The sequence below is a fragment of the Rhincodon typus genome, chromosome 2, assembly GCF_021869965.1.
Source record: "Rhincodon typus isolate 14 chromosome 2, sRhiTyp1.1, whole genome shotgun sequence".
NCBI lineage: Eukaryota > Metazoa > Chordata > Chondrichthyes > Orectolobiformes > Rhincodontidae > Rhincodon > Rhincodon typus.
Genome location: NC_063333.1, coordinates 93,824,598 through 93,837,566, shown reverse-complemented (window position 1 = coordinate 93,837,566; position 12,969 = coordinate 93,824,598). Strand labels below are relative to the sequence as shown.

Sequence of the window (12,969 nt, the reverse complement as noted above, 5' to 3'; positions counted from 1 at the left end):
GATTATTGCCACATGTTCATCAAAATTAAGAAATTGCACTGGCAGAAATTGCATGGAAATTGAGGTCAACATGCAGTCCTTCCTTAGAATTATGTTCAGAAGTAACATGATCTCTGAATAGTTCTCTGACAGTACTTTTTTTTATCATTAGGCTGTGCACTGAATAAACCAGTGCCACAACTGATCCTGGTTCGCAATTGATGTTCTCATTAGTATAGAAGCCATTAACTCTCCATATATACAATCTTCTCAAATTCTCAAACACATTAGTTGATGGATGCACGCTTAGTCATTGTACCTCAGAGATTCTCAACCACCTCGGTATGTTTGTAGGGGAGGCTGGCAATATTTAAATAAGAACAATTTCCTTCTTCTACTCATTTCCCAACAAGGCCACAAAAAAGCCAGAAGTTGTCATTAAACCTGTCACATAACTTTTTTTTTACTTTAAAAAGATACTATTAAAATGCTATACTGCCTTGGTTTTCAAATTATCCTTCGAAAGGTCTGGGAACAATTATTGGGCCAAATTTCACTTCCCTGAGTTTTCAGATGCAAAAAACATTAATGTGTTAGATGCTGCTTCCCTGGCTATCCCTCCCCAAATGTTATCACACAGAGGTGAAGAGGTGCAAAACAGAGTCAGAAGGCAGCACAACTAGGCCCAAAATTTGTAGGGTGGAGGAAAAGGTGAGGTGGGAAGTTGGGGAGGAATGTTGATTCAGGAAATATCAGTGATTGCTGTGGCATAAGGGGTTAATAGCTGTTATGTTAATACCTAGATTCATCACCAATGATGTCAGCTGTAGAGTCAAGTGGAACTGGAACTTCAGGGAGGCAAATTCTAACAAAGTCCTATTGAACTAGGTCTCTGAAAATTGTTAATAAATGTTCAAGAATTTGCACCAGTATGTTTCCACACCTCACCTGACACAAGCAGCAAGAACCCATATTTGTACAATTGCTATAATTATCATTCCTAAATTGATTGCAACTTCAGCATCTTGGGCATGTGCATTAGCACGGTAATTTGGAAGTTCATAATCTGTCAATCTAAGTTCTCCTTCAGGCTGTGCTTTAGACCTAGTTAAGAGACCCAAGCATCTTATTTTAATGGGGGGAGGCCAAGGATTACAATTCTTGCCAAGCTCTGTGAGTCTTGATGCATGCACAGACAGGAGCAGACTGAGCATGCTTGACTCCATATTCCCAGGTAACTACAGATTGTGGTATTACAAGGAGCTTGCGGTATACATTCAGGTGGAGATAAGCAGTGCAAGAGGCTCCATACAAAAAGGTCCTAAAATAACAGACACAGACCAATTGGTCTCAAAGGCATCCCAGGACCTCCAACAGCCATCCGGAACAGCGGGGGCTTTGAAGGATCTTTGGCAACCATTGATAATTCACTACAGCTAGGAATGGAAGTTGAAGGAAGCCACAAGCAGTATTTGCTTGGTACAGCTGAGAAATACTGGGGCTCTGAGAAACTGGAGTAGCGCCAGCTGAATGAAGCAAGCTGTCTGTGAAAAAGCTAGAATTGTGTCCATGAATAGATGTTCAGTGCAATCTTAGGAATCAAGTGGAACATAGAATCGGAGAAGAGTTTGAACTATCAGGATATTTATTGTTTATTGATGCTGTTCACGGTAAAGCAATTTTTGTAGGAATTTCAAAGCTAAATCTTCAACAATGAAGCATTAGAATCCCTTCTAAAGGCAGTAAAATTTTAATGATATTTGGTAACCCACTGTGGGTGGGTTGCTGAGAAATCTATGGGTTCAGTCTAGACCATATCTGCTATTTAACATTCAGTGTGTGTGGTGTTTGACCACAGTTTACCATGCTCACCTCAGGTTAACTTGGGATGTCAGTATACAAGTTGGATATGTTTTACTGCTCTAACTTTGCAGAGAAAAGTTTGTTTGCTCAAACACATAGAATCTTGTGATCTTACCCTCTTTGAAAGTACCTGGGATCATAAACTTCACCTACTTTAAACAAAAAAATTACTAACCTCTAGCTAGATCATCCTAAATTTGGTAATCATGTCACAGATCATAAAAAAACCTCTCAAATCTGGCAAACACTGAACTCAGCAATTTTACTTTTCTCACTCTCACATAGCTTTTGGAAAGTCCTTACAAATTTACATCTTGTTTGACCAGGGTTTGTAACAGTGCTGTGATTAACAAAATGTGATGAACAACAAAAATGACCCTGAAAGAACAATGTTATGATTGTGAAGTGCTGTAAAATGATTAATTAAAAGATTTCTTCAGCTGATGACCTTGCTACTGCTCCACACTGTGAGTGTCCAGTCAAGAGTCTTTTGCATTTTGCTACACTGTGAAAGAGATAACCTTCCACCAGAGAGATCACTAAATCTCTTAGCAAGGTCTTTACAGACCAGCACCCTCAGTTCACCATTGACTATAAATTCTGGCTTCTAATGAACAAATTCTACTTATGAAATCCTACCACCACACCAAATAGAAATCAAAATAGCATACATTTTAAACTTAAATTTACATGCCTTAATGATTTTTGAGACTATTGGAATTTGTTTTCGAAGCTCCTGTACACTGTCCTGTAGAATCCAATAGTTAAGGTGGTATCTTAAAATGAATTTGAAGTTGTTAAACAAAAGTTGTGCGTGGAAGTGATGAGTGCTTTTCTTTAAAATACCACACATGAGCCAAGTACCACTGAAGGTACAATGGACTGGAGGTATACTGGGGCACACATGCAAAAGTTATAACACAACAGCAAATATGAGCCACAGGTATCTGGGCTTTCTGCAGCAATCCTCATAATCTCTATTCGTAAGTTCAGTGGAAAACTGGCGGGGATCTTGTAAAAACACTATAAATGGCTGCTTGAGCTGATTGTCAGGATTTTCAATGATCACCCGCCAAAGGCTCCATTGGAAATCAGGAGAATTCTTGGAAATTTGACTTCAAAATTGTCCATTATATTTGGGAACTGCTGCATGAAATGTGTCCCAATGGTTAATCTTCTTCTATCACTAGTGTAATTGACAGGCAGTGTGTTGGGTCTGACAGCCACTACAAGCGCAGATACAGAATAATTTTCTGGTATATCAGTGGATCAGATTACTGAAATAATAATTGATAAAAATAGAGTTTGAAAGGCTGTAACCCTACCCCAGGTTTCACAACTGGGTTAAACATTTCTCCATGTTGTTTGAAAATTATTTTAGTCCGCAATGATCAATTGGCTGATAAATCCATTACGTCACTTAGAAATAATCTTGCTGCTCTATAAAAAAACCAATCATTATGCTGTACCTGATACAGGCAGTCTGGCAGGCCCACACACTGATCAATGGAACACAGGATTTCTGCATTATTTTTATTAATTCTGGTATGTGTTTGAAAGCCTGGCAAATGGAACAAAGAATGATGGACTGAGGACCAAAAACCATAGGTTGAGTCAGGATTTACCCTCTCTTGTGTCGCCTCTTGTGTTGTGTTATGTAGTGACATTGACTGAAGTTGAGGTTCAGGTTACTTCACAATGGAGATGTCGGTATATAAATCAAGATCCTGAAATATCCTCCAACAATGGTTTCAATGTATATGGTGAGTACAGAAACGAATAATCCTGACATTTTGAAATGTCATTAGCATCTCATGCAAACAATGAGTGTGTCGTTAATACCCATCCATCTTCACAAAACAGCTGGCACGGCCTACTTTGGCCCTTGATAAGCAAAACAAGCATTCATGGGGTGAAAAACTAGGCTGGTTACTAAGTATAGCATATTGTAGGCTAAAAGAAACTTTGAATAAAATGCTGAATAAAGCAAAAACACGATTTTCGAGCTGATAAAGTGGCATTGTGTGATACACAAGGTTGGCTTACACACCCCAATCTAGTACTTGTCAATTGGATTCTGACTTACAAACTGGGAGGATCTCACAGGCGGATTTGCAGTGTTAAACCATTTTGTCTCATGTTAATCTGTGATTATGGGCAGAATCTTCCCAGCCCCTGAATGTCGTGGGCCTTGGCGAGAAAATTGCGAGTATCACGTTCGATCGGCAGTGAGGAGCTTCCACTGTTGACGAGTGAAACATGTCCCATTTTCCAACTAAATGTTGAACAGTGAGATGAGAATCTCAGCAGTGAGTGGCAAGAGGCCTGTTTGCATGCATTCTCATTGTTATGTTATTCCAGCTCACCGATTTGCAGTTTCCCATTCTCTCACCAGATAGAAATGAGACGGCAACAATTCTGGACAGGAAAGACAGTGGTAACCTGGTGACTACAGCTCGTTGCCTGCTCCTCTGGATCTCCAGCAGTCACCTAAATCTTAGGGCATGCTCCACAGACTGTGACTCCACCTCCTCTATGGCAAAGCTGTGTGCCAATTACCGTCAGCCTGGCATGCCCAGGGCAAATAAAATGAACTGTGCAGGGCAGCTGTGGGCTGCCAGTGCTTGACTGGGTGCATGGCTGGGCTTTAAAGGTGGTGCTGGTGCCAAGTATCCTGGGAATCCCTGGCAGTAATGAGTATTTCTGCCAGTGACTACAGGGAGAATAGGATCAGCAAGGTCACCGTAGTGACATGGTGCATAGGTAATGAGGCAGGTTTGGGAAGATAGCATGGAAAACCTCTCTCAGCCTCATGGAGATAAACCCTTCATGAAACTCATCAAAAAATTCAGCCCTGTATTTGATGCATAAATTGAACTAAAATTTTCCAATAATAACCTATATTTCAAACATATTCATGAATCCTCCTGGACTGCTGGATTAACCTTTTGGTTCTTCAGACAGATGGTCAGGAACGGGATTAAAAAGTGATTGTCAACTGTACTATAAAAGGAAATGGAAATGTGAGACTGGGTCACAGCCAAGAGGAAGTTGTAACTGCAACTGTAAACATGGTCAATAACCACAGCCTTTCCTGTCTGTTGTTCTCAAACCACCAACAAGCTTTCTACTCAGTTTAAACATCTTTCGAGCCAACAGTTTACAATCCAGACCTGAATAAGCCATTTTTGAATATTCTTCTCTGTTTGGCTCCGGTCAATTTCAAACATACTATGCAATCTCAAATCTACTGAGAACAGTTGCAAACATATCCTTTCCTTTCTTCCTGGGCACATATCAAACAATAACTCCTCCTTGAAGAATGTTTTTAGTCTCACTTTATGGCTTCTGCTGCCAAGTTTACTGGCATTATAACCCTAACAGCCACAAAGAGAGATTCAACACTACCATTTAATCCATTTTTAAAAAAACAATTCCAGGGATGTTAGCAATATTGACAAAGCCACATTTATTGCTTATAGGTAACTGTTTTGAGATTGTCTTAAACTGCTGTCTTCCTTGTGGTGACAGTGTGTCCCCATAATAGAGAAGGTAGGACATTCCAAGTCTTACATCCAACAAGGATGAAGCAAGGCTGGAAATATCTAAGTCATAATGATGCGTGACTTGGAGACGATAAGTGTTTTTATGATGGCTCTTGTCTTTCAAGGTGATTGAGACCACAGGTCTGGGAAAAGTGTGTTGTCTGCAGGGAAAGGTATTGGGAAGAGAGGCATATGTTCATTTTTTTGGAGGGAGAATGGTTGATTCCAATAAGTGTGGAATATGGACAGCTTGCCCGTAATGTGCATTCATCAAATAATAAATGTTCTACCATTTCTTTTGAATGAATGAATGAATGATTTTTGAATGAGTGAATGATTTTATTGGCATGTGCACTTTACAGTGAGAAAAGCAGTGAAATACAGCGAAAAGCTTTTCCACTGCTGTCACGATCTGGTGCCATTTTGAATAACTTAAAGAGTAAGAAAAGAAGACATAGCTTAAAGAGGGCCCATCAGTCCTGAACCAAGTTGTATTTACATAATAAAAACCGAAAGAACTGCGGATGCTGTGAATCAGGAACAAAAACAAAGTTGCTGGAAAAGCTCAGCAGGTCTGGCAGCATCTGTGAAGGAAAAAACAGAGTTAACGTTTCAGGTCCGGTGACCTTTCCTCAGAAGAGAGGAAGGGGTCTATTTTCTGAGGAAGGGTCACCAAACCTGAAATGTTAACTCTTTTTTTTCTTCACAGATGCTGCCAGACCTGCTGAGCTTTTCCAGCAACTTTGTTTTTGTTCCTGTATTTACATAATGTAAATATTATTTGCCAATTTACAAAACTCCATGTTTAATAATTGCATAATGAGTGTTACAATGAAGCTTTATTGCTGCTTTATATTTGCTCGCATCTGGAGTCATACTTACTTTCAGGTGTTAAGGTGGAATCACATTGAGAAATAGTTTAGCAAGCATTGGTTTCTGTCATGAGTTGTATATATTGAGGAGCCAACAATGATCATTGCAGCACTCCATTAATCAGAGCTTGCCAGCTTGAAAAATACTCCACTTATCCGGACACTTTACATCTAGTTGTTAACCGGTCTTCTACGCATTCCAATATATTACCCCTAACTCCATGAGTATCTTATATTAACCTTCCGTGACCCTGATGAATTCTTTTTGAAAATTCAAGTACGCTATATCTACAGGTCCTCCTTTATCTAGTTACATCCTTGAAAAACTCTAATAAATTCATCAAACATGGTTTCTGACAAAATAATCACCTGTAGAAAATAAAAGAAACAAATAGGCCAAGAAAATGTTTTTTCTAATAGTCCGAGTTCAAGGTTAGGGGCGGTAATGAAGTGCTATGTACGACTCCCTGACAAAACAATCTTAATCCAATGTCATGTACAAACCATCTCACCATGGTTGCTACCAGATCAAGAAAGTGCCTAAATATTAATTGCCCTACGTATCTCCATGGCCTCAAAACATTGTATAGATGGGAGCAGGAAGTTACAAGGAGATCAAGACCCAGATTTTCACAACCAGGATGGGTAGTGCAAATCAGAAAACTTATTCTGGAGTAACTTCACCTGCTTGGCAAAAAGGTTCCTGAATTTTGTATTCTTTATTCTGCCAAGTTGGGGGTAATGTAGAATTGGGCCTATTGGCTACAGCGATGGTGAAAATGAGATGGTTAGAAGGCCTACCTCCATTCTCTGTACCCGATTTTGTACCAGTTGTGTTGTAAGATTTTAGGTTCTTGAGCTCTCACCCACCATGCCTACATAATTCCTATGCCCTCATGCCTCCATGTCCCATGTTGACTCAGTCCAATTTATGCTTTTCACTGACTGGTTCTCATGGTCCTTTAAACCTACTTTCTAACATATGCCAATCACCCATACCCATTGTCCTTTGTACTCTTCATGATAACTAATATAGACTGATATTCCTCACCTGCTCCCATGGAACAGTCATCCCAGCACTCACATCCACCCTGTACAGATCTCATAAGGCCATGTGGAAATGAAATAAAATAAAGTTTTAAAATTCTAACATAGATTTTATTATTTAGACAAGATAGCAAAAAGAAAATCCCATTGGTGCAAGCTCGTACAGAGCTTTTTTTTGAAAACCTCAAGTGTTTATTCCATTAAGAAAAGAAATTTCTATTAATTTACCACATCAAAGATAACTAATCCTTTAATATCCTCTTTAAGCTGTCAAAGAAAACAATGAATTCAGAAAACCCTCCCTGTGATCATTTTTGCTTGTGAAAACCAAAAACTATACACAAAGAAGGAGATAAAAAATTAGCACTAGACCTCCTGCAAGTTAAATCTGGAAATTTGTCATCAAACATATGAGAAAAGCTGGAATTTCTACTCTTAAAGAGTTGTTCATGCTGTACAAATTAGAATTTTCAAGCCTGAGTTTGATTTTTGCGAGGCAAGAATATCAAGGAATACAGAGAAGGTGTGAAAAATGGAGTTAAGGTACAGATTGGTCATTATTCAATAAAATACTGGCACATGTTCCAGGAACTGAATGGCCTAAACCATGTGTTCCTACCCCAACTGAAAAATTCCATGAAAGTCTAAACAAGTTTAACTATATACCAAAATACACAAATTCTTCAGCAATTATTTTGTCAGCAATCATCTTTGCTATAATAATATGTGTGGAGTACAGCACTTTGCTATCCCCATAAAAGACGGTTTAATAAGACAATTCATCAATTATTTAATTTTCTGTTAATTGCATGCTTTAACAGCTTATGCTAAAAACACTGTAATCATCATTAAGCACAGAAAAATCACTATGTTTGAGTTTAATATTAGGCTAAATGACAATTTCACAATGCCTGCCCTGCCTTTCTTTGCCATTGATGTGTTATTGTAACCGTTGGGAGTCTGCACATCCATTCTATCCAACTGTGTGTTTACACTGAGCCAACATCATTATATCTGACTAGCCATGGGTAACAGACAGTCCAGTCTTGAAGTTGAACTGAATGTGAATCTGTATTTGTAATATTTTATGCTTCTTGAAATGGCACTTACACTATTTGTAATGTTTTCTATTGTGATAGACTGCCACTGAAAGCAATAATCAATTATATTTGCTTAAAAAATGCACCTGTTTTGATGTAAGACCTTTCTTTAAAAAGACCCAATTCAAGATGTTCAATTGCATTTGTTGCTTACATTGCTTCTGAATATCTATATATTCTCTTCATTGGTGGTATAGTGGACATGGAAGAAGATTATCTTAGAGTACAATGGGATCTTGATCAGATGGGCCAATGGGCCAAGGAGTGTCAGATGGAGTTTAATTTAGATAAATGTGAGGTGCTGCATTTTGGTAAAGCAAACTTGGGCAGGATTTTACACTTAATGGTAAGGCCATGGGGAATATTGCTCAACAAAGAGACCTAGGGGTGCAGGTGCATAGTCCCTTGAAACTGGAGTCACAAGTAGACAGGGTGGTGAAGAAGGCGAAACAAAATCCAATAGGAACTGCAGATGCTGTAAATCAAGAACAAAAACAGAAGTTGCTGGAAAAGCTCAGCAGGTCTGGCAGCATCCGTGAAAAAAAAAATTAGAGTTAACGTTTTGGGTCCGGTGACCCTTCCTCAGAACTTAGTGAAGAAGGTGTTTGGCATGCTTGCCTTCATTGGTCAGAACATTGAGTGTAGGAGTTGGGATGTCATGTTGCAGCTGTACAGGACATTTATGAGGCCACCTTTGGAATACTGTGTATAATTCTGGTCTATAGGAAAGATGCTAAATCTGAGAGGGTGCAGAAGAGATTTGCAAGGATGTTGCTGAGACTGGTGAGTTATATGAATAAACTGGGGCTATTTTCTGTGGAGTATTGGAGGCTGAGGGAAGACCTTACAAAGGTTATTAAAATCATGAGGGGAATGGATAGGGTGAATAGCCAAGGTCTTTTTCCAAGGGTTGGGGGGTGGTGGGTCCAAAACAAGAGGACATAAGTTTAAGGTGGCAGGGGAAAGATTTAAGTTGGACCTGAGAGGTAACTTGTTCAGGAACAGGGTGGTGTGTGTATGAAATTAGCTGCCAGAGGAAGTGGTGGAGGTGGGTACAATTACATCATTTAAAAAGCATTTGGATAGGTACGTGAATAGGAAGGGTTTAGAGAAATATGGGCCAAATGCTGAAAAATGGGACTAGGTCAGATTGGGATGTCTGGTCATCATGGATGAGTTGGACCGAAGGGTCTGTTTCCATGCTGTATGATTCTATGACTCTATAACATAGATTTCCGGTTTATAGGAGATTTGCCATTGATGTGGGCCCTAAAAAATAATAATTTAGGGGTGAAAAAATAATAAAACTCACCAAAGAGGATATATCACACCACATGTAACTGAGGTGTACAGCACATGACAAGATTAATAATTTCTGATAAGCTCTAATTCTGCTGAAGATCATTCTCACATAGCATTAAGTCACTTTTATTCACTTCTTAGTGATTTATCTGCTGTATACTTAAGTGCATACAGTAATGTCTTACCGTAAATTATTCATGTTAACATGCAAACTGAAAGGATATCCCCGTTCTCCATTCTCCCTAATAGGGAAATCTTTATGGCCACATGCTTCACCTTTTCATACATGCGCTTGTGGATACTTGCTTCAAAGAACCATTTGGGTGTTCAACTTTTAGTATTGCCGTCTCGTTCCCTGTGCCAGAATGGCCTGAAAACATGCTGTGAAATTCAATCTGACATAATGGAAATAACAAGGTAGTGGTGGATAGAAATGAAAGGATTGTGACGCCAGATTGGAACATCAGATTAGCAGATACTTTTTCAGACAAATACTTCTGCACGTACCAAACACCAGTATTCCTGTTTCAAACATTTTTAGATAATTAAAAGTGTTGACGATTGGGGCCACATTTAGGGAAGCAGCTTTTCTGACAGTCTCACACTATGACTGGTCAACAACAGCTGGTATTTATATAGCAACTGTAAAACTTCCCTTACTGCTTGACACTAGAACTTCGACAGCTTGATCATAAAATGCAGGCACAGTAATAGGCCATTCAGCCCATCAAGTCTGATCTACCATTCAATAAGATCATGACGGATCCGATAATCCTCAAACCTACTTTCCGCTGTATCCCTTGACTCCCTTATTGATTAAAAATCTGCCTATGTCAGCCTTGAATATACTTATTGAACTAGCCTGAACACCCTCTGCAGTAAAGAATTCCACAGATTCACTCTCCTCTGAGAGAAGAAACTCCTCCTCATCTCTGACTTAAATGTGCAAACACTTATTCAGAGATAATGCCGTTTGATCCTAGACCTTCCCATAAGGGGAAACAACTTTTCTGCCCTGTTTAAGTCTCCTAAGAATCTTGTAAATTTCAATAGGGTCATCTCCAAGTAAGGATTTTCCAAACTCCAACGAGTACAGACCCAACATACTCCATCTCTTCTCATAAGACAGTACCCCCATACCTGGTGTCAGCCTAGAGAATTTTCTCTGGTCCACCTCAAATGTAAATAATTTCCTTAGATGAATGGCCCAAAACTATTCACAGTACTTCAGCTTGGGTATGACTAGTATCTTTGTATAATCCCTAGTTTTATATTCCATTCTCTTTGAAATAAACAGCAACATTCCATTTGCCTTCGCTATTAACCGTTGAAGTCAGATGCCAACCTTTTTTTTGTGATTCATAGATGATGACTTCCAAAGCTGTCTGTTCATAGCTTTCTGTAGTCTTTCTCCATTTATATAATATTCAGCTCTCCTATTCTTCCTGCTAATAGGGAATAATCTTACATCTTCCCACATTACATTCCATTTGCCAAGTTTTCTTTCCCATTCACATAACCTGTATACATCCCTCTGAAAACTATTTGTGTCATCCTCATCACCTACCTTCCCAACTACTGCAATATACTTATAGAGCAGAAAAAAATACTTCACCAATCAAATACACTATCCATCCATTATTGGAAATGGAGGACCTTGCCCAATTCCCTTCAGAAGATCGATATTGAATTGTTTCTTTCTATATGAGTTGCTAATCTATTCTAGAGGCGATAACTGTGGAAAAGCAGCTTCACAATGTAGATGATAAATCTTTGCTTAAGGATGCTGTATGAAAGTTGCCTCATCCTACTATTCGTATCCAACTGTCTAAATTCAAATCATTTTACATTAAAGAAAACTCAAATGTATCTCTCACTGCCATTTTTAAGCCAATCACTTTCTAATGAAAATAACCCTGACTCCTTGAGTGTACCTGATTATTAAATGCAATGACTGTGCAATTGAACCACCAGATATCGCATGTGTAGTATCACAATAAAACTACTCCTGGACATTATCTATTTAGACATCTTCATGCCAACTCATATCTGTTGCATTTTGACATTCAAAGAAATGACATCTGAAAATATCACACGTCAGCCTGTTAAACATCCAAGGTGCCACAAGTTCCTCAGACCTCCAACCATCCACAAAATCTACGTTTCTCCAAATCTGCACTAATGTGCATCCTCCTTTTCCATTGCAGTATTGTTGAAAGCTTTCAACCATTCAAATCAGAGGCTATAACATCCTTTCACAAATCTCTCTGTGGTCAACGTCTATCTTATGTCTTGGAACTCTCCTTATAAACTTCCGTTTAGACCAAGGCTTTAACCATCCCTGCTAATATTTCCATTCTTGGCTCAGCTTTTTGACTGCCTACTTGTCTGTGAAGTGCCTTAGGAAAAACAGCATACAAACAAAACAAAAACAATTTACATTCATAAAGTGCTTTTTATTGTGATAAAGCATCCACAGATGCTTCACAGCAGCAATTATTAAACAGAATTTGACACTGAGCCATATATGATATTTTGAAAGAAATGAAAAATCCAGAGGTTGGTCTGAAGGAAAATCTTAGACAGGTGAAGAGATTTAGGGATTTAATTCCAAATCTGAAAGCCTGGTTATCAGGAGGCCAATGACAAGGAGATGAAAACTGAGAGCATGCAAGAGGTCTTGGATTCAATTGGGAATTGTAGGTCTGAAAAATGTTATAGAGGTAGACAGCAAAGTTGTTGTTGCTTTAAAAGTTCTCATTACCCAGTGAAATGTAAATAGTTATGTGGGTGTGGTGTATAAGGAAACAATTTCTTTATTTACCTATCATAGTGAGTGAAAATGGTATTTTTCAAGTATCAACCACATCACCATCTCTAAGCATCTTCATACAAACCTCTTTTGTTTAAATCCATGAATGCTGGATCACATGTTCTACACACCATGTAACAGTAGAACATTCAACTCATCTTGACTATTGCCATGATAGATCAACTAGATTATCAAATAACAGTTGGTAATTGATAAATATGTAGATATAAATATTTCTGGCAACAGTAATAAAAATACAAGTTACAAAGCCAGAGGCTAAGTTTTAATGCAGAATCCCTGTGAAGGGTAATCAAGAGTTCACTTATACATCTTTCCCCAAATTTTCCGCAACCCCAAGTATCCCAGTTTATGACGATTTCTTTAACATAATCATGATTTGTTCCTGAATGGAACACAGATCTCCTATATAAGTTAGTGCAATTCGTTTA

General features: G+C 38.6%; 1 protein-coding gene across 1 annotated transcript in view; it reads right to left on the bottom strand.

Moving 5' to 3' along the window:
• rbms3 (RNA binding motif, single stranded interacting protein) overlaps nucleotides 1-12,969 on the bottom strand; it is a 1,299,340-nt gene that overhangs the window by 723,392 nt on the left and 562,979 nt on the right. The window lies entirely within an intron of this gene.